This window comes from Crocodylus siamensis, chromosome 15 (assembly GCF_052110815.1).
Source record: "Crocodylus siamensis isolate JL-2025a chromosome 15, ASM5211081v1, whole genome shotgun sequence".
In the NCBI taxonomy this organism is placed as follows: Eukaryota; Metazoa; Chordata; order Crocodylia; family Crocodylidae; genus Crocodylus; species Crocodylus siamensis.
The window spans coordinates 10,644,076-10,659,118 of NC_143409.1; the positions used below are offsets into that span (position 1 = coordinate 10,644,076).

A 15,043-nucleotide genomic window follows, 5' to 3' on the forward strand; every position below is an offset into this window, starting at 1 on the left:
CATGTATATTGGGAAGTAGAGCATAAGTAGACCATTTCTGCATTTCAATGCGTAATAAAGAGGTTGCAAAACAATGGGAACTTCGCCTTAGTCTAAGGCCTGCAGGATCATGCACTCAGAATACATTTTAGGCCTTTGAGCTCACTTCATAATAAACATAATCAAAGAATTGCTTTTCTATATAACAGAAATGTTGAGTAGGCAAGTCTATTTCCTTACTGACAGAATAGATATGGCTGTATTGTCTAAAGGACAACCCTGGTTAACTTCCTACAACAGTCATCAACATGGGCATTTTTACAATCATCTGATTGAGTTACCAGCCATGCCCAACGTCCCATGCCAACGTGAAGGAATAGCAGAGTACATGTGTTGAAACTTGTAACATGGCCCCATAAACAAGTGCTGGCTCCTTCTTGTATCCTGTTATAAATTGCAATCCGCAGCGTGTTGCCTGCACATGCCATTATTCCTTCCTCTAATATCTCAGACAGCTTGACTTCATTGAACTTAAATACTTTTCTCCTTTTTTTTTTAATATTGTTGGACCTCACTTATTTTTGCACATGGATTCAGTGATTACATTAGTCATTACTTCAGGGACCTTTTTAGGTTGAGACTAATTTAGTTCCTCATGTCATAGCATCCAGTTGTCTTCCACTTCCCCCAATATGTGGGCACTGCTAGGAGCGCAGATTGTGAGGCCAGCCTGAGGCTTCGGTCAGCACTGTTCCATGGTCAAGATAGTTAAAAGATGCATTTAGCTCAGGCACACATTGATTTGGTGTCAATGGTATAATACATTCCATGGTTATGTTTCTAATTCACCAACCATCATAGCACCTGATCATCATAGTGACCTAATTGACAGACCACAGGCCAAGTGGGCCTGATAGCACTTTGTGGTTGAGACTAGGCCAATGGACAGCCAGAAGGGAAAGCTGCCTGTTGACAAATATATAATAAGCAGGAACCAGTCTGGCTCTGTGGCTGAGGGGTGAGAAAGCTGTCCTGAGGGAGCATAAGTCCTTTCCTTGCTTCCATGCTCTTTGTGTATTCTGCATTACAGATTCTTCAGAAAAACCTCATATATAGATTTGGGGGAAGACCACAGGTTTCCTCTCATGGAGCTCCAACAGCTCGAAACTCTCTTCCCATCTAGCTGGAATAAATGCCCACACTGAACTCTTTATAAAGCCTTTGAGTCTTCTTTACAATGCTTCCTCATTTAGGGGAGGCCTCTTGGAAGACAGGAACCCCCTGTAAGAGGGAACGTGTGACTGGTAGTGGCAAAACTGCAAGTCTGTTGTATCCATGTAGATGTTTTTCTGCTCAAATCCAAAGGCCTGTTCAGCTGCATATAAATTATGTGGCCAGGAGAAGAAGTGTTCCAAGCATCTGGGGGCTTTTTAACACAGGTTAAAATGAACAGAGCGCTATATGCCTCTGTGTGACCAAGGATCTGCTGCCCACTGAAATGGAAGGGAGAGCTGTAGGGTTCTGCAAGATGACGCAGAATTTGCTTCCAGGTATGACCAGGCTGTGTATGACCACCTTCTCTGTGGTTCTGCAGAACTATTCATGTCCACAAATAAAGCAGAACATGTCCGTGCCTGACCATGTATGTCATCAGGATCTCACACGCTAAGTACAGACAGTCAAAAAGGCTGAGGCTGAAATGATTTATTTACAGGTTAGTCTAAGCTGTGTAGATGGAATCAAGAAGCAAGTGAACAGACATTCACTTTTGATTCCTAAACTGCAGCCAGATGCCTGCAGTGGCCCAGGCTAGAGGCCAGGGGGAACTAGAGCACACTTGCCTGCTCTGCCAGAGCAGACAGCTTGGAACAATGCTAGGCTGCCCAATCTGCAAGGAGGAGTTTGTGGGGAGATGCAAAGCATCCTGGGATGCTGGAGGACTGTGAGTTAACTTGAATCTGGAGGGGATCTGGGACACAAGTCCAATAAACCAATTTAGCCTAAATCAATTAAGTCTGATACTACATCTATCCAAGCATATCTTAAACCTGTTTTGGCCATTGTGAGAGTAGTTTATTTGAACTGAATGTTTGTTGTGTTACAGATTTGAACTGGTTTCTGATCACTTATACTGGTTTATGTGTAATTTCTGTCCCTGCCCAACATGTTTCCAAATAGCACAGCTTGCTTTATCATCATATATCTCATTTCCTTCTGGACACATCACAGGGGCCCTCTCCTGCAAGTTTCACTCATTTTGTGTTCAGAGACTTAGTACAATTAATAAGCCAGAGAATGTAGAAGAGGGTACATGGTAACAGTGCTCGGGGATACTACAGTAGCAATGCAAGCAAGCAAATTCAAGGACAGTTTTGATTTGCTAACACCTCAGTGTTCAGGTTCAGCAATGGGAAATGTTATATTTGGGGCAGCAAATTTTCTAAGTCACCTTCCTATGATAAAATTCGGGGTAGTAGGACTTTGAAGTCCATTTTATATGAACCTTCCTGATTTCAAAAAAAAAAGGTCACAAAACCCCCTCTCTCAGTGGCACTCTCCATTTCTCCTTCAATAGATAAGTAACTTTACAGTGGGACATCTGTATCATATTAAACATTAAGAGACCTATATGGCAATATTAGGGACATCTGACTACTCATCCAATGCAAATGCTATCAGGGAATGGACCTGGTGATGACCGCTTTGGGTTTTTTTCTGTTGGGAGAAGACTTTAGCCCTCGAAAAAGGGGACAAGGCAGCTTTAATAATAAAAAAGAAAGAAAGAAAGAAAGGTGCCTCAGTTGTCTCGGCAGCTGATCAACAAAGGAGCAGTCGTGAGCTGTAACCTCTTGGAGCTGCAGTCTGGAACATGACACATGTCAGGCTATGATAAATGGTGCGGAGTGTGTGCAATTTCAAGCGCAATGCCCTTGAGATGCGCAGGACCCCGATCGCAAATGTTATTGTTAAATTAAACCTTAAAGGAAGGATTGGAAAGGGGAGGGGAGGGGTGTGCATGTGTGTGTGTGTGTGTAGATATATAAAATAAGAAATGCACAGAAGAGAGAGAGAGAGAGAGAAAAAAAGGCAAGGTGAAGAGAAAAAAAAAAAAACTTTCTGTTTTCCCTTTAATTGAATTGAGAATCTCCAAAGTCTGTCTGAAATATAGGGCAACTCAGAGCAGGATTCTCTCTCCCTTACAGCATTTTTGTTGCTTGTGATCAATAACAATTTGATCATTAGAGATCAGCCAATGCAGATTGGCAAAACAGTCCTCTCGTCATTTTGTTTTCCTAATACTCAAAGACCAGGGGCTTTTTTTTTTTTTTATCATCATCTTCAAAGTTTTAGAAATCTTTGCTCAACAGCTCTGGAATCAGTTCATTTCTCTTTTTTGGTTTGTTTGGTTTTGGGGTGGGGGAGGGTTGGTTTTCTTGCTTGATCCTTCTCTTGGGGTCAAATTTTGATATTAAACCACTGCGCTGAGAAGGGGACTGTCCACAGCTACAATAGACCAGGATGAGCTCAGGGAGAAACAGAGCTTCAGAAACCCATTACCCCTTCAGGCAGAGTTATGCTAGGGCCATAAAAATAATCTAGCTGCTTGGGACACCCTGCTCCTCTGATGCTGAAAACCCCTACATCTTTTGGATGCAAAGGGGCTGGGAGCAGTGGCAATGAAAGACTAAAGAGGAAACTGGTGACAATAGCAAGGGTGGTGGAATCTCAAGGTGGACAGGCATGGCATAAGTCTCTTATATGGGAAAGAAAGTAAAAATCCTTCTAGGCAATTTTTGCACAACCCCCGACAATAGGAGCTGCTTGTCTGAGCAGCCTAGTAGTAGAATGGGCTGCCCTGATGAGTGTCACTTTGGATAGAGCCAGCTACACCTGAACAAAACCACTTCACGCTCAAGTGTGGAGGGGTCTACCACATACTTCCTGCTGGTGATCTGTTCTTTTTGAGGTCTTACATTATCGTGTCAGTGGCAACCATATGCATTAGGGCTGTGCAAAATTTTGCCGGCTCTTTTGATTCGGCGCTGGTTCAACTCATTTTGAGTTTGAACCAGGGACATCGAATTGAAACAAAGGGCTTTGAAACAGCCTTGAAACAAAAGGAGGCTAGTCAAAACATTTTGAAATGTGTGGCGTTTCAAAGCAGCCAGCAGCAAGGTGGTGGGAGACGGGGAGAACTAGGTCGGGCTGGGGAAACAAAGTTTCCTTTCCCAAACTTTGTTTCCCCAGCCTGACCATGGGGCTGGGGTTGGGAACTCAGCCCAGCTGGGCAGAGTTCCTTTCCCCAACCCCATGGTCAGGTGAAACGTCGAAATAGCATCAAAACCGCCTCACTGTTCTGACAAAGAGAAACAGTAAGGCTGTTTCAACTCAAAATGAAATTCAAAACAAAACACTGTTCCATCCAAACCTCGAAAGTGAAGTTGAAATGGAACAGTGCTGTTTTGCACCCTTTGGAAGGCCGTGTGCCCCTGGTGGATCACTGTGGTACTGCAACAACATCATTCATATAAAATCTACCATAATCTGCTCCCTGCTACCCTCTCCACCCCTTCTCTGTCCTATTTATTACCTAGCATTTTACCTGCCTCCCCCCAAAAATCCAGTTTCTCTCAGCACAATTACAAACCCCCACTTTTCCCCACAAAACCACTGGTTGAGATTGCTCAAGATGCCTTCCTGACCCTTCCCCCTGCCCACACCCTATGTGCAATGGAATTAGTGCAGGAAACATTAGGTGGAATGGAATTATGCAAAGGAGGGGAAAGAACAGGGAAGGGGGAGAGGAGCTGGGGCTGGAAAGTGTTCAAAGGGAAATGCTTGCATGACCAGCATAATTGAGGGGAAGAAAGAAGCAAATGAGCGACATCAAACCTCTGCCAGAGAAAGAAACGGGAAAAGACTTTAAACCATTAATCTAAAATAGCCAAACAAACAGTAAAAGGTAACAAAGGATAACTTCACAAATGGTTCATTAAGATCAATGAGCTGCTCTGAATGACACCAGCTTATGGGACCACAGTGCTGGCCAGGAATCAGCAGTGGTAGATCTACCCAGACCATTTAGACGGCTGAGAAGGAAGTGGTGCAGAATTATCCATCTTGGCCTTGTTCCACTTGTGGATTCCTCTCTGTCCCCTTCACACTCCCCAAATGGCATGACAGGGATGTAACCATGGATCAAGATCTGGCTCAGCACACATGAGGAGCCCTAGATTCTGAAAGCACTGAGCACTATTATTTTTAGAAGATATCTAAATTACCATCATACGGCTTGTTTTGTACTTTTTTACTACCGTTGCCTAGCGGCCAGGCAAAGTCAAGTCCTTTTTCAGTCCTTTGGAAAATTTCCCCCCATGTTTCTTGTTATTAGAGAAAATAAACATTAGACAAAAGGAGACTTTATCGTAACTATAAATAATTCAATGCAGATGGATTTATGAAAAGCACAGATTTTCAGAGACAGGGAGAGAGGAATGTTGTAAAGTTTAGACCAAGAGGAAAAGAGAGCAGAAAGGGTGAAGAGGAAAGGATTTATGGGATATGCTGGAGAAAATCTATAGGCATCAGAAGGAACTGCAAAGAAAGTAAAGAGGGAAGGGAAAAATATGAGCAACGAAAACAGCAAAAGAAACCTGCCAGGGGAAAGCCCAAATCTTTGAGCAGCCCATGTGTTTGGCTTATAATACTTGGATGATCTTTAGGGTTGAAAAAGAAAGAAATTTCCTACCACTTCTGCAAGCCTCCCAGAGGCTCCCTGCAGGCCTTCAGTAGTGCTCCATGTTTGAGATGCCATATTCCCTCCTAGTACAACTGGAACATTGTATTGGATCCCACCATCATACAGTGCCCCATGTCCTCATTATATACACGACAGAAGAGCTCCTTTCTTCTGTCCTATATGTAGAATAGCTCCACAACACATAGGGTTGGGTAAAAAAAAAGTCAAAGGTCTGGCTGGTTGGTGTAATTAGGGCATATTATTTTCTACCACCTATGACAAACAAGAGAGTGATTTGTTTGCCATCACAACCAGCTGCTTTTCATTCCCCAGACTGAACCACCAAGTTTCCATTTCTAGCTGGGTCACCTGGGGTGACCCTGTGGACTTCAGAACAAGACCAAAGAAGGGCCATTAACTACTCTGCTACCATGTCCCAACACAGGAAAAGGTGATTTTCCTAATTACTACAAACTCCCCACCAAAATCGCATCAGTTCCTTGGTGGTAAGAACTTGCATTAAGCCCTTTCAGCTGACCAACTCAATTGCAAAGTCCCATTGCCTATACTTGAACCCAGAGGTAATGGTTAACCACTATTTACATATTGCCTTTTTATTCAGGATGAAACATGGTGTAATCCAAGTGTTTTTCCCCTACCTCGCACTGTAAATCTGTGCTTTAGTTGCCACTCTCTAACTCACAGGGCTGTTCTGAAACTGCAATGGTTTCCAATACTTTGAGAACTCCAGGTGGGATGTGCTGTAAAAAAATGCAATGAATTTGACCTAGGCTCATCATTCACACTTATTTTAAACTGGAATAAGTCCATCAGCCACAGTGGAAGGCCAGTGAGTAGGTCAGGAAAAGAAACAGAATATCTATCACTTTGCCACCTCTAGTAAGGAACATTATCAGCTGCTTATTTTAGGGCAGTGAAATACTAAAGAACACTTTCCAAAGGCTACAAGTCACGTATCCTGCTGCTAGAATTACACAGGACAATCCTCTACTTGCTCAAACATGTTAACAGAGTTGTTAATGTGTTCAACCCACAAGACAAAGGCACTCCACCATAAACTCCACTCAAGGTGCAGTGCCACACAGCTCAGCACTTGGACAAAGGTTCAGTGCTGTTCTATACAGAATAGATTTCCACAGTGAACCACGGAAACTACTTATGAAATCCAATAAAATTCCCAATATGGCTTTGTTTTTCTATGGTGAGCCAGGAAAGGAGCTTTTCTCTAGCATCTACTTTCTATGTTTGCATAGCCCCTGATATAATCTGGACCCAATCTTGAATATTTATATTGTTACAGGAGTGCTCTAAGTCTGTATACAGACAAGTAGTTAATATCTACAGCAGCAATAAATGACACTCAAACATATGTGGAATATTTCTTGGGGTTTCCAGGATCAGGAAAACTTGCTTTGTACGTTGCAAAAGGCTCCTTTTGTACATCCAGCTCTTTGCATCAGGTTCTTTCAAATAGTGCTAATCAAACCAAGAGGAAACATGCTCATTTGGAAGTGACTAAGCCAGCCAAAGTCATTAGAGGGCTAAACTTGCCATGTAGTCATGGAGAAAAAGTTTCTTTTTTTGGCTAAAATGTTCTTTTGGAGATGTAGCCCTAGTATCACCATGGGAGCTGGGGTCTTTCAGAAATTTGGCCTCTATGGTACAAGTTCTGTGACAAGATGCAATAGCTTGTACCAGAGCAAATTCTGCAGTTGATTTGGTATTGGAAAAAAGAAGCTCACTGTCTAACACAATGATGTACATCAAAATACAATATTGTGCATCAGCTGGTAGGGTAGCAAATGGTCTGAAAAAAATTGATGGCTACTCCCCGTTAACAGTCAGTAAATTTCCCTAATCTCTTACCTCCCACTTTCCTAACATGATTTTTTTTTTTATTTCCAAAAGGGAAATCTCTCTCTCTCTTTCTCTTTCTCTTTCTCTCTCTCTCAATTATTCTCATTTTCTTTCTTTTTTTTCTTTTTTCTTTTTTTTTGAGTTTGCAACTGAGCTGAGATCCACAACACAGCACCTGCAGCTCTTGGAAGAAGAAGCCTTTTCATCATTTAAACGGCAGCTTGGGGGACCTGTTTTATTTCTTATAACTTTAAAGCCCTAGGCTTTCTATGCAGCAGTGGTGCCAGTATAAATGCTGCTGGCCCTGAATTGCACATTTATAATCAGAAGACACTTTAAGACTACCCCAAAGACCCTCAAGAATCTGGAGCTAAACCTGACGCAGAGACCTGGAACTCTGGGCATTCAGAGGGGACTAAAGGAGGTTCTCCAGCAGCATGATTTCACTAGGATGGGAGTGGGGAACAAAGCTTAAAGGACCAAAAATGAAATATCTGTGTTTCTAATTTCCAGATGTACATCTTGTCCATTGCTGGCCTCCATGCTGAGAGTACCCCTATTGTCCCCAGAGCTTCTGAATCCATTTATTTTCCATCTATGGCTTACCCACCTGAAGCAGCATTAATACAGGGTCATTTCAGCAAGCAGGGAACATAAACGTGCTCTGCAGCTTTGGGGGCACAGATAGGAAAATTAGTCTCAGAGGAAACCAAAGATGGAAGAAAAGTCTGTTCTTAAGTGGGCAGTGAGAGAAGAAGTGATGGCTGGGAAGAAAAGCATCATGCCTGTATTTAGATGAGGAGCAGGGTCTGGTTATTTCCATGCATTGGTATACTTTCCATGTATTTAGTTTTGTTATGAGAAATTTGGTGAGTTATTGCATGGTTCCACGTGTTGCTAGCAGTTCCCAGGCATGGTGATTATCCCCTCTATAACAGCTGTATAACCTCAATTTTTTCCAATCAAGCCCACATAAAGCCTCTGCAAATCAATTGCCTTTAAATAACTTCACTAGATTCCAGGCAATTACACCTGTACAAACAATTTTGTTGATGATGTGCAAGAAAGGATAAGCTCTCCTTTTACTCTGCACTGGTTCGACGGAGCTGAAAGAAGTAAAAAGCACTGAGAATTTATTTCTGTCGCTGAAGTCAGCAGACGGGGTTGAACATGTGCAGAATATCTGCTGAGAAAGGGCTAGAAGAAACCAGTTTCCACATAGGTACTAAAACGTAAGCCTTTTAAAGAACAATTACGCCCTGGCTAGTGACTATGTTCATAGCATCTCAATGCACGGGACTATACTGGATACTGAGAAATTATCCAGCAGAGGGCAAGGCAGCTCTGGGAAGAAGACCTCATTTCTTCTCACATCACCAATCGCAATATTTTGGGGGGATCTGTAGAAGGGCACATATATCTTATTTGTATAGGTGGAGTTAGCGAGAGAGAGACAGAAAGCTCTCCAAGCCTTGAGAAAGGAGAACTCAGCCTGGGGTGGAGTAACACTTAATCGAGACCAGAAAACTTTTGAGAAACAAAAGCAGAAACTTAGGGAGAAATCATCTCCCTGTCATTCCCCTGCTTTGCCATGCACTGCAGAAAGAAGAGACTTGTTCTCCTGTTAAACAATGCACAATGCACTTCCTACCAACTACACTCATCTCTGGATGGGGAAAAGATGGAAACCCATCTGCCCAGTGCGGAGATAACTGTGGAGGTTGGCCAATCCCTGAAAAGCAAGGAAGACATTTGATCAAGAACTGGGTTACAAGTGCATGCATTTGTACTGAGGAATGTCTCTGAATTTATTTCCCGATTGTTTGCCATCCAAAAGCTGAATAAATATATAACTAATCCGCAGAGAATTGAATAAAAAGATATTGAAAAAAAAAAAAAAGAATGAACTCCCCCCCGCAAAAAAATTTAAAAAATTTTGAGAGAACAAAACAGCTCCATGTCAGATTAGCTTTAAATCTTCTCAAGAAGGATGGAGACTCTTGCAACCAAAGCCTAGTTATTTCATGAGGCTGATGGGGTACATTTTCAATCTGCCAACTGGATGCATTCGTTTTTGGATATAAGGGGCATTTTTTACTTGATTTAGATTTAATGTCATTGCCTTTGATTTAGATTTAGAACTGAACAATCAACAAAAGCACAGAATATTAGGTGTTCCTTCAAGACCTATTCAAACCATATTCAAATAAGCTAAAGGGAGGCTTGTCAGGATTTCCAGGCTCAGACCACAGCTGGGAAGAAAAGCACTATTAACTTTAACAAACTTTGGGAAGGAAAACATTTTTCATCCAAAAGAAAACTGGCCTTCCATCTAGGTGAACTACTCTGTGCAAGTGCCTTGTCACACTGGACACTTGGCATGCATTTCTTCCGAAATCACAGTGAGCATTACTGCACCATACTAAAAGTAAGAACATGTTCTGAGTAGTCACATGGTAACACTTACTATGATCTCAACCTGCTCTGGACAGGACTGGAGCCATGTCAAACAAAGGCACCAGCACTGGGTTCTGCAGTGGGGACCTGCAACCCCCAGGCCTGGAGTCTGTGCCCTCCCCACTGCATGCTCAGCCATGCGCAGCCAAGGTGCTTCTGCCCTGGGCATGCCCGGGTAAGCCAGGCCACTGCTGCTGGGGTTAGGTGGAGGGAGGTATGGGGAACCAAGCCTGGGAGAGGATGCTGCTTGATTTGCAGGATCTCTGCCCCCACCAGTTTTGAACCAGTTCTGACGTATGGCTGGGGCTGGGACTGAGGCTGATAATCAGCTGATTGTTGGTCCCAGCCCCAAACCTGCACCAGGGCAGGGCTGGTTCAAGAGTCCCACGCAGTGCTAGGACTGGACCACTCCCAGCCCCTGCACTGCCCCAAGGAGTTGAGATGCGACAATGGAGTCGAGAGCGACAATAGCCAAACGTGTGTTACTTCATACAATCTGGAGATATTCCTCCTGCAGGAAGTCTTGACTTTGGTACAATAGAATCACACTTAGCACATGTTTTACTACTCGAACACATGGGCACTCATCTTTTAAGTGCACTTACAATGTCCTAAGCGTAACGTGTGACATGGCCCTAACAGCGCCCATGTACAGCCTTGGAGATTTGTGACTTCACACATGTTTAACAAATACTTTCAAAAGAGGAGTTGTTCCTTTCATGGTTTGCTCTACATTTTAAACAATCTGTAACTGATTGGTCACATAGGCTACAGTTAACCATTTTCTGATTAATGCATTTTGCACTGCAATTTCATCACAAATCAGATAACACTTGCCTATTTTGCAGCCAGTTTCTGATACATTCCCTTAATTCAGTGGTCCCTAATCTTTTTTTTACCATGGCCAGGCAGGAGTGGGACAGGGTGTGCAGAGCTGGCTGCCTCCCTCCTGGAGCTACCCCACTGCCTGGCTTTCACCCCGGAAGCTCAGCTGTGACCCCAGAAGCTGCTCACCTGGGCGGACAAACAGGGCTCCCAGCGGCAGGCTCATGCCACAACCCCACAGCCAACTCGCCATGGCCCAGTATTGGGCCTCGGCCTGGTGGTTGGGAACCTCTACCCTAATTTATCCCCTGCATAGTCCTATTGGATTTAACTGGGCTCAAAAAATGGCATGTAACTTGCACTTGCAAACTGTGGGTCAGCTCTTGGTACCATTACACATGTTTAATATGGCCTTATAGCCTAAGTGGCCCACTGACATCAGTGGGACCAGACACAGAGGATGTAGCCATTCAGCACAGCAGGTTCTGGTCCCTAACTGGAAGCCAGTTTTTTTTCCAGCCTGAACTGTATACCCCAAGATATTCCTTAAACCAAGGAAATAACCAAAAGACACCAAACACAACAGAATTCTTCTATCTTAAATTCATAGGATGCTGATTCAGTCTGAGCAAACAGGGATCTTTCAGGATGCCGTGCTAGCCTAAAGACAGACCAGTTAGGTCTTCTGTTGGCAAAATCTTATTGCCAAACATGGCCAAGGCTGTTGATTAACTTACGCACTTATGGAAGTAACAGATTACTTTAATCTCTGTACCACTTCAGCTAAGCTGGCCTGTGCACTGATGGTATAGAGCCAAGGATATGGCCATTTCCCAGTGCTATGTTGAAGAAGGAGAATAAGGGAGTTTCTCATGCTCATTTCCCTGGATGGGCATTCAAGGCAAAGGGTATCCTTGCTTCTAATCATGATGAAAACATTTTATTACCTGTGAGACTTTCCATTCGAAGTGTATGGGGAGTGGCTGGAAAAGAATCTACTGTAGCTCACAGTATTTTTTTTTCTGTCTCTTGCCTCTACCCCTTAAAAAGAAAACTTTTTTTCCTGGTGCTTCAGTGCTTTGGGGAAAAAAAAGTATCCCCTTCTGCCGACATTCCCTTTCGAATCTGGGAACCTCTATTGCCTTTTCTCCCGTAATAAATGATAATAATTAAAGGCAAATACACAATAATTAGTCACACTAGGTTTATCCATCTGGCATACCTGTATCACATCACTGTGTCTTTGAAACAGATGACAAGCACCATATTGCACAACATCCTGCTAATGGGTCTGAGCAGGGAATGGGAAGGTAAAGGGGTTATCAAAAAAAAAAAGAAAAGAAAAGGTCAGCAAGGTGGAATGAGAACATTTTATGTATTAAAAAAGAGTGATAACTGACCACCAAGTTAAACATCCCTTGCAAACAGCTGTGCTTTCAATCAGGAGTTATAAAAGTATGGAAATATGCAGTATCCAGTTTAGACTGATGTATATGTCTGTGAATTATGGTTATACCCTGGAATATTTTATCCTAAATGCAGCAGTACATAGGCATTCAGTTTAAGATGTTTTAACGAGTTCATATTGGATCTTACCCTGGCTGTTTACATGCTTTTAGTAAAGGTCACAGTGTGTTTTGGACTGAATAACCATCTTCTGTTTCTTTCTTATATATCACATAAATCAGACCTGTCCCCTCTATCCTGAATCACTAGCATTTGGGTGTGCAACTCACGCTTGTTAGAGAATTATTAGTATGATGTGGGCAGGGTACCTGGTATAAGGTATTTGTAGCAGTCTTTTTTTATATGTGCCAGGGACTTGTAGATGTAAGACAAAGATTGGCAAAGAGTTTTCAAAAAGTACTGCTTTTTGCCCTCTACTCCTGATCGTGTACCATTGCCATTTCCATTCTTTGAAAGATGGCATTTTACTTTCATAAATAATCACAGAGAGACAGTTTCAAAGTCACAAGTACTCTGATTTTTTTACTTTAGCCCTCTAGAAGTACTTGTATAGTCATTGAAACAGGGCACAGAAATCAGTAACTACTGATATGGGTCATCATCATTTGTATTGCAGTGCCAAAAAGCTCATTTTGGATCAACATCTCTCTCTAGTAGGTGAAGCACAAACACAAAGGAAAAAGCCAGCTCCTGGCCCAATGAGTTCACAATCTAAGGCAAGAAACAGGTGGATTTCTGTCTACTTCCAACTAACCTATATGCTATATGCCTTCAATACTGCATTGCTGAAAACTGTTCCTGATTAGACTGTGAAGTTAGAAAGACTGCAAAAATGAATCAACTATTTAAGTACACTAGAAGCTAAAAATCAGAATGATTGCAAATTACACCCACTCTCCACTCATTTCACGCTGCTGTAGGCGATGATGTAACATGCATGGCAAAGAATCAGGCTCTATAAAAGCAAAGTCGATGAACATATTGTCACATTATTCCCATTTTTACAAGCATTCTTACCTGATCTGTTTCCCGGGAACTTTATTTAATTTTTTTTTTTTTTGTCCTCCACAGTAAAAGTACCAGTGCTTCAGGAGTTGTGAAGTAGTTCTGTAGCCACAAATTACAATGTGTTTGGTGCGAGGGTTGGCAGATGGTACCTCCTTTGTTGGACAGCCAGACCTTGGGAGAAAAAAAATATTGCAAGCATTAGTAAGCTTCCCCACTCTAGTGCACAATGTCATCTGATTTTCTCCAGTGACATCCAGGATTTCGTGGAAGTATTAATCACTAATATCATTGCTTGTTTGCTTTCTTAAGGTGCCTGTCTAGGAAGACAGTAATATAATCAAATATGTATTCTGCATCGTCCAGAATAGCTCCACAGGTGCTGCCTGAAAAAGACATTTTACTTTCTATAGCACTTACTGGACCCTACATTTGGATTACTCTGAGATATCATGGGTTTTACTAGAAGCACAATACCTCTCTGTTCCTCCAAGAAAAAAACCCAGGTAATGTTTATGTTGCAGAGTGGGTGCTCTATCCAAGAAGCAGATGCATTTCAGTGACAGCTGAGTAATCCCTATGGCATACACTGCACACAAAATAGTGCCCAGTCCTGCTGTCATTGACATCCATGAGTGTTTTGAGATCAAATTAAGTAGTATCAGTCCAAATTGGTAAAGAAATTGAGGGTCCTTCGGAAGGGAGAGTGCCAGCTAAGCCTAAGATAGGGACTCTGTGCAGAAGACAGTAGGAGATGTAAGTCGGTCATTAATTTTTCCTATGTAAATTAACTGGGAGCAGCTTTTTAAAATACTTCCTGTAACATGTTTTCCACACAAAGAACCTTTTTCTTGTTTGCTTCTTTCTTCCTGTGGACAGTCCCCAATGATGACTTTTACAGCTCTTTTGGAAGCTGCTCATTGTTCTGTTGAGACATAATTAAAGTTCACTTCCATGCAGAATTAGTGTATTGTATGTATTTCATTTTTATGGTAATTGGAAGGGTTGTGACTATCTACATCCTACTCCACACACCCTAATTCCTGGCTACTCCACCCCCTGACCCCGTCCTCCCTGTCACCACTCCCTGAAGGAAACAGCTACTCATTCTGCCCTGGATCAACTTGCAATCTACTCAAGTGATGCATTTCCCCTTTGACCTGTGGACAGTAATATTGGTTTGTCGTGCAAACTTCTTTCATTGGGAGAAAGGTATAATAGAGAAGCCCAGGAAAGAAAGAAATGTATCACGTCATCCATGCATTGTCATCCAGCCCCAAACTAGATAGTATTATAATGATTTTCCAGGCCAATCCTTGGGCCTAATGCACAACTTATACCACTCCTCAGGGCTTTTATAGCTTGATTTTATCTCATCAGAAAGTTGTAAGTCCTGTTGGAGTCCCCGCCTGAATCATAACATAAGCATCTCTACAGACTTTACCTGAAATGCTAACCATAAAAGTCAACTAAAACAGAACTACAACATTTTGTCTCTCCATTTTTTTTATAGCTTCATAGTTCCTAGAAAGTACTCTAAACAGTTTTGCTGATTTATATTTTTTCCACCATAGAATGCAATTCGGTTTCAGCCGGAGAGCCCTACTGATTATATTTTCACAACTGTTATTAGCAAATTAAAGACAACATGGGATCCCACAGGAAAGTGCCAAGTTTAGTTGACTTGGATCT

At 42.3% G+C, this 15,043-nt stretch overlaps 1 long non-coding RNA gene across 1 annotated transcript in view; it reads right to left on the minus strand.

The window, feature by feature from the left end:
* LOC149852097 (uncharacterized) overlaps nt 1–13,982 on the minus strand; it is an 85,417-nt gene extending 71,435 nt beyond the window's left edge. The window contains exons 1-2 of the long non-coding RNA XR_016439314.1: nt 13,829–13,982; nt 13,364–13,525 (exon numbers count right to left, since the gene is read on the minus strand). This is a non-coding gene — a long non-coding RNA (uncharacterized LOC149852097). The remainder of the gene's footprint in view (nt 1–13,363; nt 13,526–13,828) is intronic.
* Nucleotides 13,983–15,043: the final 1,061 nt, after the last annotated feature.